The following is a 9,165-nucleotide window of genomic DNA, read 5'->3' as shown; positions in this document are numbered from 1 at the left end:
TGTACTTTGACATCTTGAAATCTGCCTCCTTGTTGAGACGAGGTACCGCTAGCTGGGGACAATCGCCCGACCTCTTCATCATCATCATCATCATCAGCCTGATTATACCCACTGCAGGGCGAAGGCCTCTCCCATATTTCTCCACTTAACCCGGTTCTGTGCTAGCTGCATCCACTTGACCCCTGCGAACTTCTTAATCTCATCCGCCCACCTAACTTTCTGCCGCCCCCTGCTACGCTTTCCTTCTCTTGGAATCCAGTTTGTTACCCTCAGCGACCATCGGTTATCCTCTCTTCGCCCTACATGTCCTGCCCATGTCCATTTCTTCTTCTTAATTTCCACTAGAATGTCGGTAACTTGAGTTATTTCTCTGACCCACTCTGCACGCTTTCTATCTCTTAATGTTACCCCTACCATTTTTCGTTCCATAGCCCTCTGGGTTGTCCTCAACTTAAGTAGAACTCTCTTGGTTAGCCTCCACGTTTCAGCCCCATAGGTGAGTACAGGCAAGATACAACTGTTGTATACTTTCCTCTTGAGTGATACCGGTAAGCTGCTAGTCATAATCTGCGAGTGCTTGCCAAATGCGCACCATCCCAATCTTATTCTTCTTGTTATTTCCTTTTCATGGTCCGGATCTGCGGTTACTACCTGTCCTAAGTAGACATATTCGCCTACTACTTCCAGTATTTCGCTACCTAATCTAAACTGCTGTTCCTTCCCGAGGCTGTTGAACATTACCTTAGTCTTCTGCATATTGATTTTCAAGCCTACCTTTCTACTTTTTCTGTCTAGGTCATCAATCATTATTTGCAGTTCATCCCCCGAGTTGCTTAGCAAGGCAATGTCATCAGCAAATCGCAGATTACTGAGGTATTCTCCATCTACCCTTATCCCTAACTGCTCCCATTCCAAGTCTCTGAATACTTCCTCTAAACAAGCTGTGAATAGTACTGGGGAGATTGTGTCTCCTTGCCTAACACCTTTCTTTATGGGAATTTTGTTACCTTCTTTATGCAGAACTATGGTTGCTGTGCATCCACTATATATATCTTCCAGCACTTTCACGTACGGCTCGTCTACCCCCTGATTTCGCAATGCCTGCATCACCGCCGAGGTTTCAACTGAGTCAAATGCTTTTTCGTAATCAATGAATGCTATGTATAAGGGCTGGTTATATTCCGAGCATTTTTCTATCACCTGGTTGATGGTATGGATATGATCGATAGTAGAGTACCGTTTCCGAAACCCTGCTTGATCCTTTGATTGATTGCAGTCTAAGGTTGTCCTGATTCTATTAGCGATTACCTTAGTAAATACCTTATACGTAACAGACAGTAAGCTGATTGGTCTGTAATTTTTAAGGTCCTTAGAGTCCCCTTTCTTGTGAATGAGGATAATGTTTGCATTCTTCCATGGTTCCGGTACCGTCGATGACACCAGGCACTGCGTATACAGGGTGGCCAGTTTTTCTAGCACGATATCCCCCCCGTCCTTCAGCAAATCTGTAGTTATCTGATCCTCTCCAGCTGATTTCCCCCTTTTCATAGCTTCTAATGCTTTCTTGACCTCGTCTTTCGTCACTGGTGGAACGTCTGACTGTTTTTCCCTACCGCCAATCTCATTACGGTCCTGACTACTTTGGCTGCTGTAGAGATCTGTATAGAACTCCTCGGCTACTTTGACTATCTTGTCCATATTAGTGATGACGTTGCCCGCCTTGTCCCTTATCGCATACATCTGGTTTTTGCCTATGCCCAATTTCTTCTTTACCGCTTTAAGGCTTCCCCCGTTCTTTACAGCATGCTCAATTTTCTCCATGTTATACTTCCTTATATCGGCCACCTTGCGCTTATTGATTAGCTTTGATATCTCGGCCAATTCGATCTGGTCTGTTGGATTGGAAGCTTTCATACTCTGGCGTTTCTTAATCAAATCTTTCGTCTCCTTAGACAGCTTACCGGTATCCTCTCTAACTATCCTACCGCCTACTTCTACCGCGCACTCAGTAATGATATCTCTGAAATTATTGTTCCTTGCCTCTAGGGTAATGTCGCCATCCTCAGTTAGAGCTGAATACCTATTCTGTAGCGAGATCCTGAACTCTTCTGCCCTCCCCCTCACCGCTAATTCGTTGATGGGTTTCTTTCTTACTAATCTGTTGCCCGACCTCTTGCTCAACTCTAGTTCTAATTTCCGGAGCTCAATTTCTTGGTCCAGCTTTTTTGCTTCTCTTTCAAGCTTCTCACGTTCGTGCTCCCTTTCCTCTTTTTCCCTCTCAAGTTCACGCTCCCTTTCCTCTTTTTCCCTGTGACGTTCGCGCTCCCTTTCCTCTTTTTCCCTCTCAAGTTCACGCTCACGCCTCTTTTCCTCTTTTTCCCGCTCTTTCTGCTGTCTGAGCTGCTCCTCCTTTTTTTGGGCGATGAGGTTCCATGCTTCACTGAGCTCCTCATCATCGGCTCCCAAATCTGTGATTGCCTTTATAATCAAAGGTTTTCGTGCCAAACCACTTGTATCAATTCCCAATTCCTCACACAATTGCAACAGTTCCGGTTTCTGCAGCTTTTGTAGGTCCATGATCGCTCCGAGTGTCGGCTACTTCCAAAACAACAGTGCAAACTACCAAACCTAAAGGCGTTTCAACACTTTTTACCAGTTCTAAAATCTAACCCTGTTCTAGAACCTGGTCCACATCAGAAGAAAAGCCAAGCACTCACCCACACATGCGATCGATGTTCCGAGCTGCCCTCTTGTTGGCCGATTGTTGCTCCTGCTTGTTGCTTGAGATGCCACCTCCGATCACCAGATGTTGTGGCTTGTAGATCCAGATCCCACCTCCAGTCATCAGATGTTGTGGCTTGTAGATTCAGATCCACCTCCAATCACCAGATGTTGTAGCTTGTAGATCCAGATCCCACCGCTGCCACCAGTTGTCGTGACGCTGGGGCTACGTCGACCCGGTCTTCACTTGGTAGCGTGCAGAGACTCGGGGTTGAAGTAGGATTGAATCTTCGAAGTTGGTGAAATATGTACAAGCAGGTTTAATGGCACTTTGAGAAACTTATTTACAAGATTATTTACACGAAAAAGAAGGGTACATCAGCAAAATGGCAAGCGTTAAGAGTTCATAGCGAGAAGCGACTGGATGAGCCGTTTACCCAGGGCTCAGAGCGACATTTCGTGCTCTGCAGCGTCCTTAAAACCCCCTATGTCCAGCCCCTCTCTGAAGATGCTGACCAACCAAATCCAGGGCACGCCCCTCAGATATCGGGCATCCAATCGAACACATCACTGCACTGATGGTCTGAAGCTCTGACTGGCCCGGCATTGTTTCGTTGAGCCTGGTCACTTGTTGGCGGGAAAAGCTTGGGAACGGCGAGGAGGTACATTTCTATTCTTCAGCCAAGAATCGATAGGCAGCTGGTTCCGGCAAGTGGATTTACTTCTCAGAAACCCAAGTGCACGTGGGCGCCGCATACGCTCCCAGCATTGTCCGTTTTCGACAATTGCAAATCTTTGCTGCATTCCTGGGAAATCACTTAATGGCTGTATGCGTCATGCTCCTTTCTTGTCCTGCAGGTCAGCGGACATGTCACTCTGTCGTCTCCTTTGGATAGGAGGCATTCCTCACTGGACGATAGGGCTTCTCGACTGGAAGGGTGAACAAAAGAAAGAAAGCACTTCCTGCATTTCCCGCAGGGGGACGTTTCTTTTGTGTTTTTCCAGACGTTCTCTTGACAGGGTCAATTTGCATTTGCAGGGTGTCCACAAAGCAAAACAGGCTTACAAAACAGGATTCCTGGAAACAGGCTCACTTAGAGCCATTGGACCATCACCACATATCCACAACACTTATCCATGCCCACAGGCGAACAATAGAGCGCGCAAGTGCGGATAATGTACGGTCGTAACAACTTTGACATTCAGTTTATCGCCACTTCTTCAGCGATATATACTATGGGGGTTATTCTCGCAAGAATGCGCCACGAGGGGGCTAGACGCTACAGTCGCCTTCTAGCCCCGACGTGCCAGCCCTAGCAGACAAAGCTGAGACACCCAACCCGCGGTGCGAGAAGTCGCCACTGCGGCGGGTTCGGACCAGAGGGGACAAACACGAGTTGCGCACTCGAACGAGCTTTAATCTGTCCGAGTAATTATAGACGGCAAATCAACAGCACACAAATACAACCGCCGTGTAGCCAGTGAACGCCGCGTACGGGGGTGAAATAGAACCACCTAAGGGGGAAGCACGCACAAGAAGATGAAAGAGTAGTCTGCTCACCTGCGCGGCTTCGCGCTCATATCTCGTTGCGGTAAGTGCGTACGGTGAGTGGGCGATTCTCGGTGACGGCGGTGGTCTCCTCGGCGAAAAACATTAACCCTCGCGCGTGCGCGCTCAACCGCCGAAGAACCCGAGCGAGTTGTTACAGTTGCACTCCTCGATACAAAACGGGAGAGGAGGTCTCCCAGTTACGCCGGCAGGAAAGAGGGAAGCCCGCGGCGGCGTCGCCGCAGGGCCCGCGAGGCGGCGGGGTGTGGCCAGCGTGCCCTCTCCTACTCCAACCTGTCTACCAGCGCGCGTAATCACGCGTGGTAATTACGCGCGGCCGTTATAATGGAGGCAGGGGATTGTGGATCCCCACAATACATACATTTAAAAAAAAACTTTTCGGGGCATTCTGATTTTCCTAGTTCAGTAGATGCACCAGGCATACATTTAAATGACTGCAGAGCTTGATTTTATTTCTCTGAACCGTTAATGAGAAAATGTTCCTAATAGGCACCAAAGCACCGTTTTTCAGAAATTGCTTCTGAAAGTTTTGTTTACTTCTTCTGCACACTAAAACGCACCTGGTGAATATTCATTGCCTCCATCTTGCTCAGTGCTCACTTGAGTTAGCAAACCCTTTTCGCTTCCTTGCCTGTTTTGATTGTGCCGAGGCCCGGAAATCTCCTTTCGCTACTCGAGCGTTGTCGATCTGGTTCAGCGCTACGGTGCAGAACATCCCCGGCATTATACCTAGCGCCTCAAGGACTCTTTCCCTCGTCTTGTTTTCGTCATTGTAGTAGCCAACTGCATCGTAGACGGTAGCTTTAAGTGTGCATGTGCCAACAAACATGGTCTTTGGACATCTGCACCAGATCAGGTTGTTCAGGGACTCGTTGGCGTTTTGTGTTCTTCCATGAAGGCACTTCCGCAGAAGCTCTGGAGCGGCAAGTGCCTGAAAAACTGGTTTTATGCTGGTCATCACTGCATCTGGCATTGCGTTCTTGTGCTTATAATCCTCCGTAGAACTAAGTGCAACTCTACGATTGAAGCCACACCATGAAGTCTCGCCAGAGGGGCACAGACCATGGTGTGGGTTTTCATCTATGGAGAGTTTGTGAAAGTATATGAAAGTATAAGGTGTCGAGTCCACTTTGCTGGCAAGCGAAGCATTTTCCACGTAGTTGGTCGGCGAAAAGAACCACATTTGTCCGAAACTTGCAACGCTACCGCACAAAGATATAATACAACGCTATTGCGAACGCACGTCTTACAAAGCTCGCCAAAAAAGCGCGGGAAACACAGTCTGAAGCGCTGGAAGGTTCTTTGCCGGCTAAAATAGAAACTAGGCAAAAGAAGAACCTGACTTATGATAATATTTCAGAAAAAAAAAATGTTTGTAACAGGTTTACTTGGCAATTGTTCAAAGCAAACAAAGTATTCTACCAGGCGCGCCTGTTTCCTAACGGGGCATGTATATTTGGCGGGTTTTTTAAACCACTTCTGGTGCTCATCTGAGCCTGTAATTTAAAAGAAATGTTGTTGAGGTGCTTTCTTCTTTATGGTATTTCTTTCTGACAAAATCGAAAATCAATTTTTTGGCCGTGTTTATCTATTGTTGGCTCATACTGCCGTTCGAAGATGTCACACTTTGCGTCCACCCTAGGTCACATGGTACCGTACAAGATGACGGCCACTATAGGTCAAGGTGGGTCAAGCCCCGCCAAAGTGAGTCGATTAAGGCGTAACCTTAATACGCTTTCGTTAGGTGTGACGCAGTAGCTGGCAGGACCGAGCACTTCCTGACACTACGTTTGGCAGGCGCTGCTAACTCGGGCCTCTCCTTTCATATGGGATATCAGAATCAGCCAAGACCCTTGCATTCACGTTATCACGAAGGCACGTTTTTGCTTTATTGCATGGGAAAGCTTCCGTAAAAAACTCCACTGACTTAAACATGTCCATGTCTAAAGTTACCGGGCTGCTTAATACGAGACCGCCATATCCCTAACCCGACAATGCACCATCATTAAAACATAAAAATCCTGGGAGGCAAGGGCATGCATCTAGATATGACATCCAGTTTGGAGGTTCTACACGCGCAGCATACACACTCCTCACCAAAGCACACTGTTCCCGAAACACGGATGGACGATCTTGGTGGCTCTGCATGCCTGTCCATCATGCGGCTTTTCCAAAGACTGAACAGTTCCATCAACACAAATCGATCGTAAGGCACGACAGAGTTTTTGTCAGGAGGCAGAAATCTAACTGTATATGGTGTAATTTCAATGTCCTTATTAAGACTTAATTGTAGTATTTCCCAAAGGAACATAGCATCATGGCAGAGAATAAAGCAATGATCAATTGTCTCAGGCACGTTACAGAGACAATTCACCGACAAGACACAAACATCTGCTTATCATGAAGAAATGTCTTGACAGGCAACGCAGCTGTGTGTAATTTGAAAAAGAACGTTTTCGCAGCTGCCTGAATGCACATTTGCCTAACACGCTTTAGAACAGTGGTGTCCAAAAACCCCAGATAAGGCTGCCGATACAACAGTGTAGGGAACAAAGACTCAGTGAAAGCCTGGGTCTTGTTCTTTTTCGAAAGGCTATATAGGTAATCTAGAGAGAAACGCACAGTGTGAAAATTGAAAGTGTCAGCAACCTCCTTAAGGAATCCCCATAAAGGCCCCTCAAAGCCTGCCCAGTCGGTGCGAATAAGTAAGGCAAATGAGGACTAAGACGCCTAATGAGCACAGCTACAAGAGTCGGGTGGTTTGCCGATTTGAAAGAAGACCACGCAGGCACGTTTATACGGCTCGATTAAATCGGAGCTTTATATTTTGATTGGTAGCTTACGCTATCGCGTCATACCGATCCAGGCGACCATGCGGCGCCTTTCAATTGGCGCTTCTTCAAACGCCACACAGCCTATTGAAGCAAATGCAGTAAAACTAGTAATCAGCGAATTTTCAAACAAAAGCATTTTAGTGGTCCAAACACAATTTTTTTTTAATACTTTACTGATTTGTACCCGGCTTACAATCCCTGGACTCCGTCGAGCGCATTACATTGACTACTGGCATAGCGAGAATGTGTTCCGCCAAGCGGAAAGAAATGTTCTGTTGGAATCAATGTAATTACGCTGAAATTGTGCCACCCTTCAAGGTCATCGCGTGCCGCTAATTAAAGGCCCGCGTTTGTTGAAATTTGCGGTGCGTGTGTACGCCAAACCTTGAGTGTTTGACGGCATAAACTATTTATCCTTTTAATGCATTATATATTTTATAATCGCGTGTAGCATATATATGGGTCACTTTTGTAAATCTCTAGCGAAAAGTTCGTTGATATTACCTTTAGAAGCTTGTTCTTCAATTGGCTTATTGTTCTTTCCCTTGGTGCTTTTCATGTGTTAGGCCCAAGCTTGACGACTTCCTCCGAGCATCACTTAGCCTCTAGCTGTTCTACGATTTTCACGTAATGGCTACTAGCCTTCCAGAGAAAAAAATTATGCAAGAATAAGCAGCCGAGCTATGAAGAACCCTTGATTTTTTTTTTTTTGTTCATTGGGGGATTTCGCAGGCCTCCGTATATCCCCACGCTATGGCGTGTCGCCAGAGCGTCAGCCCAAAGGCCATATACGAAAGCCTTGTCTATGCGACAATGCAGGAACACAGAATTGCACGGCGTCGATTCCACGCACGTCCAAGTCTCCAACGGCCAACGTCAAAGGAAAAGAATAACTGCTAGCGGCATTTCAGCACTCCTTTTTTTTTTTTTTTTTGTAAGGCTGGTGGGGTTCTCACAGCCATCAAGGGACGATCATTTTTGTACGACGCACATGGGACGAATTGAAATGGAAACCTGGTGCACGTGACCAAAATTCTTTTGACCTTCTTATACGCACAGTCAACAGGCATCAGAACACTGCTCTTTCCTGAGCCTATGTGCCAAATTTTCTTCCAGAATTGCCAGAGCCATTCCCATGGTGCTTTCGTTTTTATCGCCTCCTCGGCAAATAAGTGCCCAATATATTCCCCACTTTAGCTTTACGGCTGCGTCATGCTGTCGAAAGATCCGTGGATCGATAGGTCTCTCAAACAGCAGCACGAACCATAAACAAACCACATACAAACGGACACTGTGTGGAAACATGCTCTACGGGCATCCGGCCCTCTGCATCTTCTCGTAGTTTCTCCCGGTTCTCCGAGGAGCTCTTCGCGCATCGTTTCTGTGAAGGAGTCGCTTGCCCCTTCGACACCACCATTTAAGTATGAGAGCAGCGGCAGTGAATAGCCGGAGACTTGCTGTCACTTGCAGGAACAGCCTCCTGCCCTTTGGCGCGAGTCTTAACAAGAAAGCCACAGACTACTTTAAAAATATATTTATCGTCGGCAGGTGATTTCAATTACTGTTATCATACATATTTGCCAAAAGTTAGGATGGGATGTTTAACTATGGAGCTGAGTCCCTGGTGTTCTGCAGAAATGGCGTAGTCAAAGCGCCAAGTTTTCGAAATTGTATTTATCAAGCCACTGAAATTTGGAAGTTTTAAATAACTAGTCATTTTCCGCCTTTTCCAAGAAGTTTACATATTTTATGGGTCTTTAGGTTGTCGTGCTTTGAATAAAACATGGTGCTGCGTAGTTGATAATTCATAATTAGAATGAAGAGAGCGCAAAAATAAAAGGATAACAACAAAACAGGGCACGACAGAAAGAAAGCTATTATCTACTGATTTATTTTGTCAGTAGTCAAATTTATATAGATGTTCACATCGCATGTCACGCGCTTTGGCTACGCCAGCTATCTTTGACGGACTAAACTTTAAGAGATATAAATGCTTTTATCGCCTCTTTGGTTGTAAAATGTATCTTTTGTCAGAAACAT

Source organism: Amblyomma maculatum, chromosome 1, assembly GCF_055883805.1.
Source record: "Amblyomma maculatum isolate TAMU_Amacu chromosome 1, ASM5588380v1, whole genome shotgun sequence".
NCBI lineage: Eukaryota > Metazoa > Arthropoda > Arachnida > Ixodida > Ixodidae > Amblyomma > Amblyomma maculatum.
This window is presented reverse-complemented; position numbering follows the sequence as displayed.